This window comes from Paroedura picta, chromosome 1, assembly GCF_049243985.1.
Source record: "Paroedura picta isolate Pp20150507F chromosome 1, Ppicta_v3.0, whole genome shotgun sequence".
Taxonomy (NCBI): Eukaryota; Metazoa; Chordata; class Lepidosauria; order Squamata; family Gekkonidae; genus Paroedura; species Paroedura picta.
In genome coordinates, this window is record NC_135369.1 from 183,544,589 (window position 1) to 183,566,321 (window position 21,733).

The window sequence follows — 21,733 nt, forward strand, 5'->3', positions numbered from 1 at the left end:
TAATTGTTTTATGCTTTATTGCCTGCAAAATAAAAACCGAAGAAGCCAGGTTCTTTAAGATCAGCTATAGGGGGACTGATCAGCAGTCCAATTGGCCCGGGATACTTGGATTGACATTTGTTTCAATCCCAATAAGTTTGCTGGTAAAAGACCAACGATTCAGCTTGACCAGTTGGCAGATTAGGAAATGTATACATCTGTGACATCTACAAACGCCTGCATTAGGATAGGAGAACACGCAGGACATTTCACAATTCACAAAATCTTTCCCCTTTCCCGTTTGTATTCTGCAAAAACCCACTGAGATCTGCTGCAGACTACTTTGTCAGGATGAAACTCTTCTCTCTCCTTCAGTTCCCTGTCTTTTTGTCCCTCTTTTTTTTTTAAATAAAAGGAGGCCTTAAAAAGTGAAGCACCGACAATCGAGCGATCAGCCCAATTTGCAATTCTCCCTCTTTGTCCACTAAAGACAATGTGGCATCAGTTTGACAGGAGTAAAAGAATTTGAAAATCTCTAATTAGAAGAGCTACGGAGCAATTAACGCATGTCAAATTTCACTTCATCAAGTGCCACTCTAATTTTCTCACTAAAAATTAATGGACTTCCCCCCCTCTCCCCCTTCTTCTTCTTCTTCTTCTTCTTTTTTTTTTTTTAAGTATGTGTGTGTCCCCTCAAGGCAATGTTGATTCAAATCTGCTCGGAAACCCAACCTCGCACAACTAAGCAACCTCTTGATTACAATCCAACACACCGCTTTTCTTTCTTGCTGCCACAGATACTTTGTCAACAGTCAAATTACACCATGCTGATAACAATGCAGAATGGTGTTTCTCAAAGGAGGCTTCTGTCACAGAGCACGGCTTCATGAAATGCATTTATTTTCCTCCTGAAGAAATACCCCTGCTTTAAAGTGAACTTTTGCGCGGCGTCTGCAGTGATTCCTCGGCAGGTTTCCTCCCTTTTCCCCTTCCCCTTTCGTTTGCTTCTCTGCTTAAGGGTGATTTAAGAGCACTCCGGCTTGGACGGAAATACAGAACTGATTGCTTTGTGAATTAAAATGCAAAAGGAAAGCTGCTCAGGAGGAGATTTCACTATTTTTTTTTTAAACCTCTTTTTAAAAAAATTCCAAAAAGAAGTTTAAATATAGCGCCCTGTAATTGTGTCCTGACAACGGAGCAGAAGATGCTGAAGATGGACCAGTATCGGGGGGCATTTCTATTGACCGAAAGCTGCCGTTTTGGGGCTGCATTCTGTCATGGCCTTTTCCCTTGTAATAGAGAGGATCCCGAATCCAGGAGGAATTTGTTGGAGGGGATAGATTTCACACACACACACACACACAAATCAGGACACTCATGACAAATAGTTTTATGGGTCAAAATAAATAAATAAATAAATAAACCCAACACACCATCCTGTATGATTAAAGGGGAAGGTCCTATATGAAACCATTTTGCAAACATTTGTGATTATTTATTTGTTGTTGGAATAGAAGTGCAGCAGGGCAGTTTCAGGAAAAAGCAGGGGGATCCCCTCTCCTGGAGACCTGAGCGGATTCTCAAAGGCTTTGGAAAATTTCCAGAATTATTAAGATGCTTCCTTCTCCTCCCCACCCCCCATTAATTTAAAACGTGTCTATATTGAGCCACTAATTAGCAAGTTAACTACTGTAATATACAACTCCGCTACAGATGTCAAACGTTATCTTTCGTGTTTCACTGCCTCCTATCATTTGAACCATCTTTACACTTAACGTCTTTTATGCTAAATTCAGCTGGGTCTAAATTCTCAGATGCTGCAACTTAATTAACTTTAATGGATGGAGGCCCTTTGTTAATTTTCTCCTGGAAGATGCGTTTTCTTCTTCTCTCTTCCTTCCAGTGATCGCCATGTTACAATTCACAGCTTGGTATTACTTTATAGGCAAGCGATGAAATCTACAGATGTCTGCTTTAGGAAAATATTGACCCCCCCCCCACCTGAATTCAGCGGGCCTGTATCTTGCCTTTGTTTCGCTTTTGATACGTCGTGTTAATCGATGGCAGATCTAAATACAAGCTGCTGAAGCATTACAAACTTTCAGGAATTGGGGTATGTATGTTTTGTCCCCAGGAGCGAAGCAATCAAAACTCCATATATGTTTCCTTCCTACACTTGATTATAGCTTATCCTTTAAAAAATGTGTGTTTGTGTATGGGTGCTGTGATTAGACCAAACATACAATATGCATTGTGCATTAAAGATCACAGCAAAGGTATACAATCACCTTGTCATCATCATTTAAAATAATAAGGCTAGGGATTCTCAAAGCATTTAAAAAGGAGGAGGAAAGAAATCCAGGGAAATGTCCAAAGGTGACTCAAATACCACACCGTTCTCTCTTTGATTTTTTTTGTTTTTGTTTTCCAAAATGCTAAATAAACAATACATAATGCATCCCTCATCGACTCCAAACCACGAGGACGCTGCGCTCAAATAACAGGAAACATATTCAATTTTCCTAACAGAAGACAGTTCATTAAGCCGTGCCACATCAAATAAAACTTTAATTTCTCCAGCATCCGAGTCGCAATGAAAGCAATTGATGAAGCCAGGCCATATGGCACTTCTATCAGCAAAGGCATATTGCTCATTCCCCAAAAGTTTTCTAATTCTGCTCCCCAGGCCTGCGTAATATAGATAATGTGCTCTGAGAGCAAGCACCATGAGCTATCTGGTGTACATTTCTAATACTGTATTTAATGGGAAATAATGAATCATAAAAGCCTACGGAAGGCGGCTTTTGCTAACCTAAATCTCAGCTGTAATTTCATTGTTGTGTGCCTAAGATGCCGGGTGCCCTTTTACAAACAACAGAAACCGAATGTAATAACGCCAGCCGGCTTGCAACTTAGGTGGGAGGGGGGGGGGGAGAGAAAAAAAAAATCCTTCTTTGCACAACCAGGTTTCGTTTAACTCCTGAGGCGCTGAAGGGCAGTGCAGCTAGGATTAACAAAAGAAACGTGTGGTTTTTAAAGACACTCACTGACGTTAAAAGGAAGATCCACCCAGATTTGTTTTCACACACACTCCTTCTCCCTGATGACTGTATTGCAAAATGAGGCCTGTCCAGCGACAGAGACTACCAACAGGGGAACTGCAAACTTATTTGAGACTGGAAACTCAAACTCTCTGACTCTTTTTCATCCAAGTGACACTATCCTTGTTGAAGGATGGCTAAGCAAGTTTTAAAAGGGGCAGATTGTTTTTCTTTTCCAGGCTGGGGGTTGGGGGGGGGTGAGGGGAATTGATTGTCTCAGAGTGAATGACTGAATTCACCCCGCCGAGGATTTCCACTTTGCAAGAGTTTTGTGTGTTCGTGTGTTCGGATGCACACCTTGGAATGCCAAACATCTTTTGCTGTCACCTGTCTCCAAATTACATGGACATATAAGAAAGAATTTGTAAAACAACAACAGCAACAACAAAAAAAAAAGGCCATTCCATGAGAAATACATGGAATTTAATTAATAGACTACAATAACAAAGTCTGATTTGTATAGCTGGATAATACATAGAGGTATTCTTTGGACTGCCCTCAAGAGATTGACAAAATCTATTTGATCTCTCCCCCCCCCCCAAGAAAGTTCAGCTCTTAATTTGAAAAGCTGTTTGGAGAGATACATGATGCCCATATTGCAAACATATTCCGGTGCATGTGTTTGCTCGGGCAATCTCTGAAGACCCAAACAGTTAAATTAAAATGAGCAACTTTCAAAAAGTTAAGAGAATGCCTGTTTAAACGCTTGATTAAAATCGGCATGCTCGCCTGTCCGTCTTTGAATTAACTCCCCCAATTTGATTGCCTTCTTTTAGAGCTGGCTGCTTCAAATGGTGCGACACCAGGCATATTCTAAAGTCTGCTTCCCCTGCTCAAGTCAAGTCTCACTCAAGTCATCGTGCAGGGGTTTCCCCCCCACCTTCTCTCTCTCTCTCTCAATAAATTTTTTGAAAGGTACCCACATTTTCCTGCAGACGGAACAGGCAATGCACAATCCGGATTAACTACAGTCGCCTTAAAAAAAAAATTAAAGAGCGAGAGCAGGTTAAAATCAAACCGATCCCCTCCAAAAAATTGGAAGGTATAGGGGAATCCTTCTTCCAAACATTTATTTTTCAACCCTGGTTCTGTTTTGTGAATGCCTTGAAAACAAGTGTTTAACCAGCCTTCCAAACAGTGGCGAGACCCCCCCTTCCGCCTTGCTCAGATTGGGTTACGGATGACAATAGTTGATTGCAATGTAAAACAAGTGGGGGAATAAAAAGAGAGAGAGACAGAGAGAGAGAGAGAGACAGAGAGAGGTGCTTTCTGTTACCATTTTATCAAAGCTGTTCATCTTCTAGCTGCAGGCGGCATTTTATTGGAATGGCAGATATTTCTCTGTCCAGGCGCCTTTTGTTTGTGCATCTCATTTGCATCTATTAATCTCCAGCTGAGGGAAGGGGGGGGGGAATGCATCTTTCATTCTCATTAAGGCCTTTCCCTGCACATTACTTCATAAGCCAGCTGCTAGGAGGTATTTCACCTGTGGTGACTGAGAAAAGAGGGGTGGGAAAAGAAAGAGAGCCAGAGAGCCAGAGAGAGCGCAAGAGACCAAATTCTCCCCCCCCCCTTTTTCTTCTTCTTCTTCTTTCAAAAAAGGAAATCTTCTGACTCTCTTCCCCTATAAATGGGCACCATTTGTGTTAAACAGCCTCTTGTCATGACAGATGCCTCCTGGGGTCAGGGGGGAAAGTTGATCCGAAGGTCAGCCGTAAAACAACAGACAAACCAGGAACCCCGGGCGGTGGGAGCCAGGGGTACAACCAGGTCTCGAACCTTTGGCAACCTCTAATAAAACAAGGGGTAAGAGAGCTGAAGGGGATCAAGAAGGCCCCTGAGGATGCAAACGCTCTCTCTCTCTCTCTCTCTTACACACACACACACACACACAAACACACACACACAAAATCATATCAATATCCAGGCAACAAAACGGAGGAGGGTGGGGAAATCATTGTAGCCCATTCTGGGCAGTAGAAGCATGTTTCTATTGTTTCAAGGGGCCGGGGGAATTAATGCTGCTTATTTATTTAAGGCGTGTCAACTGGCTGCCTAAACCTGTTTCGGTGTCAAGATGAATAAAACTTTTATGGCTCATAAAAGAGAGCAATTCATCTCAGTGTTCTTTTGTGGGGCCTGTTTTTTTCTCCCCCCCCCCCTTTCAGAGTCAGGGCATCTGATCAAGATGGTTCCAACCCGTGGCACTGTTGCTACGGGTTGCACCCTCCGAGGGGGGCAGGAAAAAAGAAATGGTTTGATTGGCAAATGGGGCCCGGAATCAGTGAGGAGGGGAGCGATGGCCTTCCAAATTCTTCCAGGCGTCTCCTTCCGCCACCGAAACTCCCAGCCTGCTTTGCTTCAAGTGAAGGAATGGCCGTGTTTATCTTGAATATATATATATATATATATATATATATATATATTTAAGACAATGAGAATTATTTCCCACATGATACTGTTTGGCTGCCCTTAGTACAACCAGCTGTTTGCCTCTATTCACTTTGTGCTTTGGTTGGCACAAATGCAAATAAATACCAAATGGCTACACGTATAAAAACTTCACCGCGATCTTTCGTTCCCTTGTTATGCAATTTGGCCATTCAGATATGGTTTGCTTCCCTAAAAACTCATGCCAAATCTCTCTGTCTGTCTGTCTGTTTCTCTCTACCCTTGAATCGTTTGAGCATGTTAAAAGTGTGAGTCCAAACAATACACTTTGGATTGAGATATATTCTCCATAAGTAAGAAACTGACCAGAGTATCACAAATAAACATTTTTTTTCAGGTCTGCAGACGGTGAAAAGATTTTTTCCCAAGAGAATTAGGTCATTTTCCAGCCAAATGGACCATAATTATAAAACTCTTCCCCCCCCCCCAAGAAAACTATAGTGATACTTCTATTAAATAAATATTTCAGTTTCAGCCACCATCTGGAAACATCCTTCAACATTCAGTCATGACCTAAAGATAATCTGCAGCAAAATGAGATCATTTCGTTTATTGCTTCATTAAAAAATATATTAAAGGAGATGTTTCCAGTGCATTTTCTCCTCCAAACTTACATTTCCTTTTTGAATTCAATTTGCTGCCATGGGGGTCAGTGCCTGAAGTGTAAAGATGCCCCCTGGTTACTATGGCAGCCCCTCCTAGCCGAGATGAACAGTATTACTCAAAAGGGACACATAATTCACAAATACTTGCTTGGGTAAATGCTTCTTTGGTCAAACACCAACCTATGTTTTGAAACCGCGCGTGCAGTTTTAAAAGGCTCTTAAAAAAACCCTTCATGCCATAAAATAAAATAAAAGGATTCTGCCAGAAACACTTTTGAAACTTTTCAAACCTTAATTTAAAGTAACCCCTCAAAAAAAAAAATCCCGTTAAAATGACGACTTTATCTGAAGAGGTGTGTATACACATGAAAACTTATACTTTAAATAAAACTTTGTTTGGGATTAAAGGTGCCACTGGACTAGAACGTTGTTCTGGCTTTATAATTTGTTCTTCTGTTAACAAGAAAATAAAGAGCCTCACCAGTCACGGGAGATTTAAAAAGGCCAAGACAAAATCAGGTAAAAATATATTATTACTCAATGAAATGTATTAAAAACTTCCCCATGTGTTTCGCCAGTACCTTCTGCCAGGGGAATCTGTTCGTCTTTCAAAAAATTTTCCAAAAAAAAGAGTGTAACTGAGTAATTATATATAGTATATATACATATTTAACCTGATTTTGCACCGACTTGGCCTTTTTAAACCGCCTGTTAACAAACACAGAGTACACCCAATGTCTGAAGCTGATCTCACTCTCCCGAAACGTCTTAAACCACGTTTCTTGGGGGGGGTTCCCCCCTCCATCCCTAATCTAATCGCTAATTCTTTCACTTGCTCAAAAATGTTAAGTGCCAGGCGCCCCCCTCCTCCCCCCCTATCTGTCTCTGTTTATGAAACAGGCCCTGGTTTCCTCCTCCACTTGTTCGGCTCCAGGTCCTCAGGTCAGGAGACTGTAAATACACACACCACAGCCCCAACCCATAAATCTAAGCAAAGGGCAGGCCTATATATTCAGATAAGCAACGGTGGGGGGGGGGGGGGAGAAAAGACAGAACAAATAGAGTCTGTGGAACAGCAGACACTTTTCCTAGAAGCAAAGAAATCCCCACACACAACAAAAAACCTTCCTCCCCCATGCTAACAAGCCTCTTTGTAGGGCTGAAGAAATACTCTAGCGTATGACCTCATATTTGCCTCTGAAAGATGAGCTTGGGACAATCGTCTTTCCCCCCCCTCCCCGTTATTTATATACAAAAATCAGGTCACGATGCATTTTATTACCGTGGAGACAGAGAAATTAAACAAAGAGATTTCCCTGACATGGATTCTAACTTTCTGCTTTAATGGCAGTTCTATCTTTGCTTTTTGCTTAAGAGCAAAGCCAAATGCCAAGTCCTTGCTGGAGCATGCCTGATGTTCCAGGGAATTCAGTGAAGGGATTGGGTTACCGATTTCCCCAGCAGAATGACTGTTTTTGACAAAAGGATTTGGTGTGAATATATTTGGGAGAATAGAAATCGATTATTGTTACCTGCCTCTGAACATGGGAGGAAGCTGCCGTATCTTACAATTACCCACACCTGGGATGGTTTGGGCAAAAACATAAGAAGAGCTCTACTGGATCCAACCAACAGACCATCCAGTCTAGCATCCTGACACACAGAGGATCTTCAGGAGGGCCAGCAACAGGGCAGAGAGGCCAAGACCTTCCCCAGTGGTTGCCTTCTGGCCCTGGGATTCTTAGTGTCTCTGAATGCAGAGGTTTTCTCTCAGTCACCAGGGCCAGTAGCCATGGGTAGATTTAACCTCCACGAATTCCCTTCTGCCATGTTTTGTCTCACGTTAGGACATGTGCCCCTTCCTTAACAACTGCAAAATACAATAATAGATTTAATATTAAGGTTTAGTACGAGGCAAAATTTAATAGTAGGATCAAGCACAAATCGGGCTACGATACAGAAATTATGCAGATATCTAATCGTTAAGAGGTCGCTATTAACTCCCAACACTCCTGGCTAGTTTTCCCGGAGCGGAGAAAATGGCCTTTACTAATGCTTTTGCTCCCGTACCTACTTCCCGAAGACTTGTCTACTCAGCTCTCGCTGACATTTTCCTCACTTCTCTCTCACTGTCACCTCTCCCGTTTTCTGTTATCTGGTGTAAATGGGACCTGCTGTTAGAAAAGCTTTCCTTTTTTCACTTTTATTCAGGTGAGGTGTAACATACTGCAGATGTACCCGGGATAGAAGCCATTACGGCAGAGGGCCTCTTCCTTTCCTGAGTTGAAAAAGTGAAAACTTCACCGGCTTGACAGGCCTCTGAAGAGAGTAATTATTTTTAAGGCCAATTCCCTCCTCAGCTGTTTTTGCTGAGACATGAAACAAAGGTAAATCAAATGTCTTAAGTCCGGGCAGATAGCTGAATTAAAGGTTTTCGGTCGCATGACAGAAGGAGTCTCCTTCTCTGCCCCCTCCCACCAGACCTCGATGTTGTTCACCAAGTGGAATGAGAAGACAGTTTTTGAATCACATAATGTTGTTTTCGATGTTTAAACCTCTAGAATGGAAACCAAGCCCGCGCCGAAAATCTCACTATTTCAAATGCTGAAATATTCATTGGTTAATAGAAAATTTTAAAACAAAGCCTCCTCTCAGCAAATATAATGCCATTAATTAATAAGGTTGCCAACTTCTAGGGAGTGGCTGGAGATCCCTTGGCGTTACAATTGATCTCCAGACCACAGAGATCACTTCACCTGGAGAAAAGGGCTGCTTCAGAAGGTGGATTTAATCTCCTTTTTGCAAATCTTGCAAATCAGAGTTCCACCCCCAAATTCTAAGGGCTTTTCTCAAACCTCCTTGGTAACCCCTTCAGTGAATGTGGACAATACACGGGTAAATCAAGATATATTAATTATCATCATTTTATTAATATTATCATTTTATTTATATCCCACCTCCTCCCGGAGGCTCGAGGCGGGTCACATAAAAACCAATCCCCTAAAACCAGGACAATCAAAACAATCAAAACATGGTACCCCAAAGGAACCAATCCTTAACAAATTAATTAAGACAAGACAAGAATGGCGGCAAGGTTCAATGTAGACTAACCCAGTCTCCGCAACCCCGCTAATACCCAAATCAGTGATAACCACTTTCTGAATATTATTATTATACTTAGATTTATTGCCCGCCATTCCCAATGGGTCATGGCGGGTTACATTAATTTGAATGAAACCCCATTAAAACCCCAGACAGTAAAAAAAAAACATCACAATCCAAATGAACAATATAAAAGAGAAGAACAGCAGAAAAAATATAAACAATAACCTATCCCTTTCCCCAGAAACTCATATGGGAGGTGGGAAGAGGGGGCAGATGAAAGCAAGGCTGCCATATACATAATCCTGGAGGGGGGCCAACAGATCTTGGTGGAAGAGCTCCATTTTGCAGGCCCTGCAAACATTTGTGGGATACGATTAGTTTAACTTATATTTACAATGGGTTATTTTCAGTACACATTGTTTGTTTATTTTAGGAATGTTGATGGTCCTGATCTTTGTCGTAGTTCATACCCTATTGCAGAATCATCCACATAGAAGCACATCAAGAAGTTTGCTTTAAAAGTAAAATACTGCAAAAGGGGAGGGAGATTGAAGTGTTGGTGAGAATATAAGAAATAAGTACATCAAATCTCTGATGATGGACAAAGTTGGGTGGGAGGCGTCATTTGGTGCTCAAGGGTACTGAAGAAAATGTCTGCATGAACAGAATTGATTTCTGTTGGCCACAACAGAGGGGAAGGAAACACGAAGTGGAATTCATGCCTCCCATCTACAGCAATGGAGTTGACAGTAGAGTGTATTAAAAAACAGGCTGTGCCCAAATGTTGTGCAGAGGGTTGCCTCCAGGTGGTTACACAATAAGGTCCTCTTTGGGCACTTGTTTAGACTTATCCTTCTGGGTAAGAATTAAGTCTATAATACTGTCTGCAGCTTTCAATCTCGTAACATCTTTATTGCATTAATTCCGATGCACGTTGTTTACTGTACGAGTATGGTGGGTCCTCTGAGGAAGTGGCACATGGCAAAATGGAGGTTTGTTCACCAGGTCTTCATATGGACATCTGTGGTGAACTGAGAATATGTTGGGAAAAAAAGGAAAAAAATAGATTCTATTTGCAATTAAATGAATGTAAGCATTTTTTTTGTAAAAAAAAAACCCACAAAAACTTATGTATGTATGTTTAATGTATTCCAGTTGGGTTAATTTATACAGTGATTGGTGCATGTTGTGTTTGCACCATCACACTGTGTAAGCCCTCCTCTCATTGTTTTGCCATAACCTCCATGTCATACCTGGAGACCTCCTGCTATTAAAATTGATCTCCAGACATTTTCCTGGGAGAAAATGGCCGCTTTGGAAGCCAGACTCTCTGGCATTATACACTGCTGAAGTCCCACCCCTCCCCAGGCTCCACCCCCAAAATCTCCAGGAATTTTCCATCCCACCAGTGGCAACCCTATCTATCCAGCCTTCCATGATTGTTCTGAGGCTTTTTACCCCGTTTACCATCCCTGAGACTGCTGAAAAGCAACTTCTGGGGATCTCCCTGGAATGACATTGAACGTGGACTGCTGTTGGATTTAGAAATTGGCAAATCATGGGTGCACATGGAAACACTTTAGATGTTTGCATGACGCTCCGTGGCTCCGTCCCAACTCAAAGGAGGCCCACTGCATCGGTTAACTTATACAAGTATTAGAGAGTTTCTGATTTAATAAGTGGAAATGATTTATAATGTATTTTTCATGTATCTAAGGATATGTTTCATGTATTCTTGGATCATGTGTCATAGTTTGGTTTCGTTTTTTAAATGGAGTACAGTTAGCTGGTATATAGATATCAAATTCCCCTGGAATTGTCATAGACAATTTAAGTGAAACTTAGATGGCTGAGCATTTGGCTGGGTAGCCATAAAACCATTTACGGCTTATCTAAGCCTCACTAAAATCTATCAGTACCCATTTTAAAACTAGAAATCAGACTAGAAGTTTGTCTAGAGAGGGGTATCTGTCAGGGCTCAGCCACCCTGACATCTGTGCAACGCTGTTGGGACCCTGGGAAGGAGGGGGAGGCAGCGACTCACCGACCACAGCCCTGCAGAATCCTCACCTGATGTCCCGGAGGGAGGCTGCATTACTAACATTCAAGCCCGCCACCGCCAGACTATCCTCCCATCAGCAGCAATCAAGAAGAGCATCCAGCTTGGTCTCAACTGGCCTACCGCAGAGGCTGGCAGACAATAGGGCATCCAGGATCACTGCGGTGAGAAGGGCGGGAGCCCCCTGACAGGGAGTCAAGGGGAAGCTGGGGAAGGGCGCGGCCACAGGAAGGGGCATAGTGTCCGGAAGCGGGCACTAAGGCCATGAGCAAGATGCCCTGCCCTTTGAAGGCTCAAGGGAGGGGGGCTGGGTGGAGGAGAAGGGTATTTAGCAGGGGAGTGAGGGTCAAGGAGGAGGTGGGACCCAGTGGTAGTGCTGTAACTACCATGGGCCCAGGGTGTCACCAGCGTGAAAGATAGTGAGCTGGGTCCCATTCTGAGACCATCTTCGAACTGCCAAAATACCATTCCCATCCCTGATGACCCGAGCTCGAACAAAGTGGTGGAGAAGGCCATCGTGAGTGACACAGTGGATGCTGACAGGATCTTTCTTTGTAAGATGACGCACCACTTCCTGACTGAAACCAAGCTCGGGAAAATAAGGAGGGGATCACTTTTTTGTGGTCTTTCAGCTTTCAGTCTTAGTCCAACCCAGGAATTTCAAAAGCTGGTGAAAATTAAAATCACTAAGAAAATAAGTTTCAAAAAGGCCCTGGTCCCCAAAAGCTTGCTAGAAAGGTTTTAAAAACCTCATCAGTTGCGACTCTGGAAGTCTTTTAAGCAGAATACCTTTTTTTTTTTTTGGTAGTCAAATCTAGATTTGTGTTTGGAATCTGAAGGTCTCCTCCCCTCAAATGTCAGAGCCATGCTCATTTCATCCTGGCTGGGACATAAATCTCAAGCCATAAATTTACATTTTAGCCCGGACTGCTGGATTTTGCATCAGTAGGTCTGAAGCAGAAAGATTTACACAAGTGTGTGAAGCCATAATCTCTCTGGTGGATTCTCCAGTTGAAAAGCAACTTATCTTTTGTCAATTCATAGGAATCTTAAAAAAAAAATATTGAGATATATTTTCAAAACAAGTTTAAATGAAGACCTGTTTTGTCAAAGTATAGGGTAGGCCCTGAATCCCCAATATTTCCGAGCCTTCGGAATTCTGACATCATGTAATGGGTGCCTCTGACCACTTTCAAAAAACACTTGGCGGGCAGCCATGAGCGCCATGGGGTGGGCACAATATTGGTGACCTCTAACAGAACTTTCCAGGACTGTAGGCAAGGTGACCCATTGAATGGATCAAAATGGCATAGCTGGTGATGGACCTGAGGCTTTGGCATGGCTGTCATTCCTGCTTTATGCAGGGGGATGGACTTGATGACCCTGGAGGTACATTCAACTCTATGGTTCTATGAACATTTCTTGCATTCTATGAACATTTCTTGCATTTTTTTAAACAGAGCTTTTAAATTTGTGACATTATCCTTTTTATTTGTTGTTGTTAGGTGCGAAGTCGTGTCCGACCCATGGACAATGATTCTCCAGGACTTCCTGTCCTCTACCATTCCCTGGAGCCCATTTAAGCTTGCACCGACTGCTTCAGTGACTCCATCCAGCCACCTCATTCTCTGTCGTCTCCTTCTTCTTTGGCCCTCGATCGCTCCCAGCATTAGGCTCTTCTCCAGGGAGACCTTCCTTCTCATGAGGTGGCCAAAGTATTTGAGCTTCATCTTCAGGATCTGGCCTTCTAAAGAGCAGTCAGGGCTGATCTCCTCTAGGACTGACCGGTTTGTTCGCCTTGTAGTCCAAGGGACTCGCAAGAGTCTTCTCCAGCACCAGAGTTCAAAAGCCTCAATTCTTTGACGCTCGGCCTTCCTTATGGTCCAACTTTCGCCGCCATACATTGCAACTGGGAAGACCATAGCCTTGATTAAACACACTTTTGTTGGCAGGGTGATGTCTCCGCTTTTTAGGATGCTGTCTAGATTTGCCATAGCTTTCCTCCCCAGGAGCAAGCGTCTTTTAATTTCTTTGCTGCAGTCCCCATCTGCAGTGATCTTGGAGCCCAGGAAAATAAAATCTGTCACTATCTCCGTTTCTTCCCCATCTATTTGCCAGGAATTGAGAGGGCCGGATGCCATGATCTTTGTTTTCTTGATGTTGAGTTTCAGTCCTTTTTATTACAGGGTGTCAAAGACTGGTGTGCTGGCTAGCAAAGCCATGCTTGACCCCTGGGCTGTGCAATCGATTCAGAAAATGTTTGCAAAGTTATTTCCTGTCTCACAGTATGCAGGAGGCCTTTCTGAAACCTGTAAAGTGATTCATAAGCACTGCACGGGTAACAGTCACGTATGCAATGTCATTACTATATATGGACTGGGTTATAGGGTGTAGTGGTTAAGGTGTTGCAAACTCTAATGTAGAGAGTTTTATTCCCCATTCCCCATTTTTCCACATGCATCCTACTCGGTGACCTTGGAGCAGTCACAGTTCTCTCAGAACTCTCTCTGCGCCACCCACCTCACATTCTGCCTGTTGTGGAGAGAGGAAGGGAAGACGATTGTAAGCCTTCTAGTAGCAAAAAGCAGGGTATAAAATCCATCTCCTGTTCTTCCGTGTATTATCCCCCCTCTTGCTGAGAAATAAAAGAGAAATAAAAAATCCAACCTGGAAAATACGCGAGAACCACAAAGTTTAGGAATAAAACCAAACAGAAAAATATTTGGTACTTTGCAAGACCAAAGTAAAAAATAGCGAAGGACTTGGGAGCACAGGTTGTGTTCTTCCTGTTAACGGCCGAGGCTTAGGAAGGGAAGAAGAATAATGCAGACAAATGACTGTCTGGGTCACAATGGGATGGTAGGCAAATTCAGTTCAGGCCAGGATGTATTCCAGAGAGCTTTGGTGTGTGTGTGTGGGGGGGGAGGCGTCACTTGGGCATGAAACTGGGATCACTGTGGGAAGGCAGGTAGTTGTGAGTTCTTGCATTGTGCTGGGGGTTGGACTAGATGACCTTGGAGGTCCCTTCCAACTCTAGCCAGTTTGGTGTAGTGGTTAGGAGTGCGGACTTCTAATCTGGTGAGACAGGTTCGATTCTGCACTCCCCCACATGCAGCCAGCTGGGTGACCTTGGGCTCACCACAGCACTGATAAAGCTGTTCTGACCGAGCAGTGATATCAGGGCTCTCTCAGCCTCACCTCCCTCACAGGCTGTCTGTTGTGGGGAGAGGAAAGGGAAGGCGACTGTAAGCCGCTTTGAGAAAAGCGGTATATAAGAACCAACTCTTCTTCTTCTTCTTCTTCTTCTTCTTCTTCTTCTTCTTCTTCTTCTTCTTCTTCTTCTTCTTCTTCTTCTTCTTCTTCTTCTTCTTCCTTCTTCTTCTTCTTCTATGATTCTATGATTCTATGATTCTATGACCAGAACCAACCATATCAAATTAAAGAAGCCCTCTCCCCCCTGGTTGTAAATTGAAAAAGGTGGTATATACAACTGTGCGTATCTGTAGATCATCCTCTGATTAAGATCAGCATGATTTTAACACGTTAGGTCTGAACTTGTTGGCATTTGTGGTGTCCACACTGAGCTGTTTTATGTGTGCCCGATAGGTAGGATATTCTTTTATGGTTTTTAAACATTTTTGAGATAATGTCTCAAAATATAGCAGCTAGAGTAGGGCTATGGAGAGGCAAGCTTCAGGACCTGAAGGAGAAAGGTTTTATTTCTTCTGCACATGCCTTTTCCCCTTTAAAAACAGCATCCACCACTTGACACCAAGTTGGGGCCAATCTTGGCTGAAAAAAGCTGCTTCGCTGTTATCCGTAGTCAATAAGGGTTAATGTAATTGGAGCATGAAAGGCATATTGTTGATGGTGAAATAATTTATTACCTTATTCTCATGATAGAAGCAGGCTGGCAGGAGGCCTTTGCATAACTTTAATAACAGAAGATAGAGAAGGGCTAAAGGGGAAAGGTTAAGAGAGTGGGGGAAAAGAGAGGGTGTGTAAAGAAGAGATGTTTTTGTACTCCATTTTTTTTACTACCCTAAGGAACCTCACAGCAGCTTACAATCGCCTTTCCCTTCCTCTCCCCACAACAGACACCGTGTGAATTGGTGGGGCTGAGAGAGCTCTGAGAGAACTGTGACTGGCCCAGGGTCCCCCAGCTGGCTGCGTGTGGAGGAGGAATGGGGAATGAAACCCAGTTCTCTCCAGATTAGAGACTGCTGCTCTTAACCGCGACACCAAGCTGGCTCTCACTCTCAAGAGAAGACGGGGGGGGGGGGGCGAGGGAGGCATTTGGCAAATTCCTAGAGACACTATAACGTAAGGGTAATCTTCTTTCTGGGCCTGAATGAACTTTTGGAATTCCGGGCACTGTCAAAAAATAGCTGTTGTAGACGCAGGGCCATTTTCAAAGTGGCATACATGAGGCTCGCAGATGAAGAGAAAAGGGGAAAGGGAAAGACTGAGAAACTACATCTCACAATGCAGGGAGGGCATAACTTTGCAAGGCCAATCTACACACCACATCTCTGGCTCAGCGGTGGGAAGGCGGAACCCTCCCTGGGCCCCCATTTTCATCTGTTCGTGAAGGAAGTCAGAAGAAGTCAGAAGGTCGGAGATGGAACAGAACTCACCTGGCTCAAAGCTGCCTCTGTAGCACCATTTTTTCTCTGCCACAGCCACCCAGCACCATGTAGCTCAGCAAGCACCCATCCTACTCCCCCTTGTGCTCCTGTCTTGCTAAAGAAGACTGGGCAGCAGGGAAGTTGAGTGGGGAGAGGAGAAAGGGCCACAGCAGGTGAATACTACAGGTGTTCATTATCCCCAAAGTTGTCAGCCTCTGCCACAGCATTGGCCTAAGGTTTCCAGGCCCAGACCAGCAACCCATGAGAGACGGTGTGTGTCTGTGTGTGTACCATCAAGGGTGTGACATTATTTCCAGGAAAAACTGGATGTACCATAGAGTTTTCAGGAATTCCTCCACAGGCGTGAGAGAGAGAATGCCTGGGTTTTTCTCAGAAGTGATGCCAGTACTCGGAAGGAATCCAGCAGTTCCTAGAGAGGCATGATGTCACTTCTGGGTTTTCCTGGAAGCCATGCCATCACTAAAGGCATTTTAAAATATTTTTCTTCTACTGGCTACTGGAGGATCAGCAGGCAAGTTCTGCTGGTTGTGAGAGAGTCCCCCCCCTCCCCACCGCAGAGGACACGTGGCAGCCCTATGTGAACCCCATAAATTCTGGACAAGCTGACCACCAACTCTTGATGTTTAAATGCTTTGCCTGTCAGATTTTGCGAGAGACGCATTGATATGCAAAGCTATGATTCCTACCATTAGGGAGCATAGGACATTTGGAGAAATCCTTATGCAGTTAAGTAAATCATTTTCATTTTAGTTTTTGGGAGGGAGTTAAGTTTCTGTAATCTTCCCAAGTCGCTGGAAATGTGGCCACAGTTTCGACCCGTGGTTCTCAACCTGGGGGTCGGGATCCTTTTGGGGGTCGAATGACCTTTTGACAGGGGTCGCAGCAGGGTGAGCAGCTTGGCCAGTGGGGGGGAACATGACGCTCCTCCTCCAAGCACTTGGGATCGGCCACCAGCTGCTCCAGCAGAGCCTCCAACATAGCACAGTCTCCCGCCAGGCACTCCTGGTGGTGGCGCAGCTTGGTGACCTCAGGCTCCTTGCGGTGTAGACCGAGATAGAGCGTTCGTCTGTCTGGAGCAGCAGAAAAAAGCGAGATCGGCATGGTGGGACAAGAGGCAGAACTGAACTGAGAAACCCGGGGGGAAAAAAACAATTCATATACAACCACGAACAATGGATCTTCACGCCATTGGTCAGTTTTGGTTTAATGTCTGTGAAAGAACCCTTGCATGGTTTTAAGGTTGGGGGTCACCACAACACGAGGGACTGTATTAAAGGGTCACGGCATTAGGAAGGTTGAGAACCACTGCTTTAGACAGTCCTGATTTCAGAGAACTCGAGTAATAAAATCTGGCATATTTCAGGAGGAGCTCCACAGATGCTTCCAGAGAACCTCTTCAGACATGAAACAGGGGTGGAATCTTTTTTCCCACCAGTTCATCCAGGGGTTACTTAAAAAATTACCTTTTTCTCTTATTAATAGCATCCACCATAAAGTTGTCCTGATCCTTTCATTGTACTTTGCTAATTAAAAATGCTCCACAAGAGCTAGCATTGAGCTAATGAAAGGCCAATAAAACGAATTTGCAAATAGCACAGCTCTGTAATCAATTATCGCTTCCCCCCCTCCTCCCGTAAAGGCGCATTCATCTCAAAGAGGAAGATGGAGTCATCTGGCTAGGAGCAAACGGGATCTCTAAATGTTAATGAGGCCCAGATTTACCACTGCTAGAGGAAAAAAAAAAGGTTTAATGGGGTGCAAATCTAATACATAGCACCAGTCCGGGCAAGGCTGTAGACCGAGCGATTTGTTCCTTGAAATCCAGCATCTGTAATATCGAAAATTCCTGCGACTTCCCCCAGTGACAACTTCTGAAGGATGTTGCTGGGAATGTTAACGAGTGTTGCATCCCAAATGTCTCACGAAGATTTGCTGAAATCTTTCATTGGGTTGTATTTTTAACTCTTTGGTCTTTCCTTTCTGAAGCACAGGCCATTTAATTTAATGAAGCCGGGAAGCAAACGGCCACGTTTTATGCATTTGAGTTGCTCTAACAAATGACGCTTCGACCCGCAGATTCCAGCCCAGTCCTGTACTCAGCTTAAACATTTTGTTGGTCTCTCAGTAGGGTTGCTAGCCTCCAGTGAAGACCATCTCCAGATTACAGGGATCAGTTCCCCAAAAGAAAACGGATGACTTGGAAGACGGTCTCTATGATATTGTTTCCAAAGGAGGTACTCATCTTTCCTAGGCTTCATCCCCAAATCTCCAGAAGTTCCCCAATCTGAATTTGGCAGCCTTACCCCCTCCTCCCCCACTGGAATCCCAGTTACCAAGGAATGACTGGACTCGAATCTAGTTGCTCCCTTGACCTGTGGATTTCCTGTTTTCCAGATCTGGGACCCATCTTTAACCTAAGGGAAGCAGCAGGGTAAACATAGAATCAAAGAATTGTAGAATCATACAGGCCATCCAGTCCTACCCCCTGCTTATTGAAGGATCAGCCTAAAGCAGCCAGGATAAGGATCTGTCCAGCCACTGCTTGAAGAACACCAGAGAGGGGGAGCTCACCACCTCCTAAGGCAGCCCATTTCACTGCTGAACTAGGCTCATAGAATCCTAGAGTGGGAAGGGGCAATCCAGGCCATCGAGTCCCACCACCTGCTCCGTGCAAGATCAGCCCAAAGAATCCAGGATAATTATCAGTCTAGCCACTGCTTGAAGATTGCCAGTGAGGGGAGCTCAACTCCCCCCCCCCCGAGCAGCCCATTCCACTGGTGAACTAGATTCAGAATCCTAGAGTTGGAAGGGGCCATCCAGGCCATCTAGTCCCACCCCGTGCTCCATGCAGGATCAGCCTCAAGCATCCAGGAGAGGTCTATGTCCAGCTGCTGCTTAATGACTGCCAGTAGCAGGGAGCTCCCCACCTGCTTAGGCAGCCCATTCTACTGTTGAACTAGACTAATGGAATCCTAGAGCGGAAAGGGTCCATGCAGGCCATCTAGTCCCACCCACTGCTCAACACAGGAGCAGCCTGAAGCATCTAGGATAAGAATCTGTCCAGCCATTGCTTGAAGACTGCCAGTGACTGTGAGCTCTCTGCCTCCATAGGCAACCCATTCCATGACTGAAGTAGTCTCATAGAATCCTTGACGGAGAAGGGGCCATCCAGACCATCTAGTCCCACTACCTGCTCCATGCAAGATCAGCCTAAAGCATCCAGGATAAGGATCTGTCCAGCCACTGCTTGAAGACCACCAGAGAGGGGGAGCTCACCACCTCCTTGGGAAGCCCATTCCACTGCTGAACTACTCTGACTGTGAATTCCCCCCCCCCCCATATCTAGCTGGTACCATTCTATATGTAGTTTAAAGCTGTTCCTGCGAGCCCTCTCTTCTGCTGCCAACAAAATAGATATTGATAGATATTGTTGCCACCCTCCATTGTATAGTTTTGTTGGCAAGATGTTAGTTTGGGGATTATATTTTAGTATTTTATCTTTTTAATGTAAACCGCCATGAGCCGGCTGGTCTGAGAGTGGCAGTCTATAAGTAATATAAATATAAATATAAATATAAATATAAATATAAATATAAATATAAATATAAATATAAATATAAATATAAATATAAATATAAATATAAATATAAATATAAATATAAATATAAATATAAATATAAATCGCTCCATGACCTCTTCTAAATGACAACCTTTCAAATATTTCAAGGCAGCAATCATGTCCCCACTCAACCTCCTCTGAGCATTCCGGGTCCCATGTGCACCATCAGCAAATTCTTCCTTAAGTGGCTGTAGGGTCTTGCAATACAGTGCATGTAACCATGCAATCTGTCCAAAAGCTTCCCTGACCCACGGTGCGATGACCATGTCCCTAGACCCTGCTGACCTGACACCATCCATCTTTGGGATAAGCAGACCTTTGCAGAGGAGAGCCAGCTTGGTGTAGTGGTTAGGAGTGTGGACTTCTATTCTGGTGAGCCAGGTTTGATTCCCCACTCCTCCACATGCAGCTAGATGGGTGACCTTGGGCTCACCACAGCACTGATAAGACTGTTCTGACCAAGCAGTGATATCAGGGCTCTCTCAGCCTCACCCACCTCACAGGGTGCCTGTTGTGTGGAGAGGAAAGGGAAGGTGACTGTAAGACACTTTGAGACTCCTTCGGGTAGAGAAAAGTGGCATGTAAGAACCAACTCTTCTTCTTCAGTAATATCAGGGCTCTCTCAGCCTCACCTCTCTCACAGGGGGTCTGTTGTGGGGAGAGGAAAGGGAAGGCGACTGTAAGACACATTGAGACTCCTTCAGGTAGAGAAAAGTGGCATATAAGAACCAAATCTTACTTTCAATTTTATTTATTCAGTAAAATGTATGAAGTAATAAAATCTGTAACAGGAGCGAGTGATGCAACAGAGCTTCCCAATAGCCTCATGTATTGCTCAGAGGCAACTTTCTTGACAGCACTGAGTGTAAACAAAAAAACATGGACACATACACAGATCTATGTGGTCCCCCATCCACCTCCCTCTACCCTGCCCCACCTTCTTCTACTTCCACCCATCCCCAACATTAAACTCCTGGGCTGACTCTGCCCAAGTCACATGACTAAATAGCTGGTTCATGTGATCTCCCATCTTGCTCCAGTCCCCATCTTATAATGTGTCATTACACAAGCACTCACCATGTACAATTACATACTCTTAACTTAGTCACTGGTCAGATTTGCATGCATGCAAAAAAAAATCAGGAAAATATTAAGGCTATGAATAAACATAATAGAAAACCCACAATATTTGTTAAAGCTAGGTAAACGAGTAGCATTTTTGAAACATAAGGCTTGGGGCTTATTGATTCTTCCAAATTTGAACACTTCTCCATTGCTCTTTCACTCTTAAATATTAATGTACCTTTGCTTAGTTTATCAAATAACAGGATCCCCTCTTGTCCCCTGATTACTGAACCAAATCGTCTTCTTCAGTAATATCAGGGCTCTCTCAGCCTCACCTCCTTCACAGGGTGTCTGTTGTGGGGAGAGAAAGGGGAAGGGGATTGTAAGCCGCTCTGAGACTTCTTCAGATAGAGAAAAGCAGCATATAAGTAGCAACTCTTCTATTTTGGCAAGCTTCCATGGCTGAGTGGGGATTTGTTTTCCAACAATTCAATGCCTACACCTCACTAACTTTCCTGGTCAGAACAGAAAACACAAAGGCAATAAGGCTGAAAGGCTTTTGGGGCCATATTTTAATTTACGTTTCTCAACCTGCCTTCAGGAACCAAGTTAAATCCAAATAATAAAGACCTGGGGAAATTTTATTGCCAGCGTGGAGGACCCCCATGGCAAGAAGGGGAAAGGATGGAGAAATCACTTTCTCGTCTCTCTTCCGTCAGTGGGTCTGTTCTGACTGGAGAAAAGAAAGGGTAAGGATCAGTGCCTTCTGCTAATGGGTCATAAGAGCTGACCCAAACTCTGGACTCAATGGGAAATGCATTTGACTGATGATCCTTTTTGTTTGTTAGTTTTTTTGTATTGGTTCTTGTCACGTGGTTTGGATTGGTTTGATATTTGTTGCAGTTGTTCTCTCTTGTCACCCGCTGGGCCCCGATTTGTCGGGAGAAAGGCAAGTTTATAAATATTTCCAGTAGTGAAATAAATAAATCTGGATTTGAAGAACTGCTGAACGGATGCGGTTCATGGGAGCCCTTAAAATGAAGCAGAGGAGTCGAAATGGTTAGGGTTGTTGTTTGTAGGAACCCTTCCCTCCAGCTCCA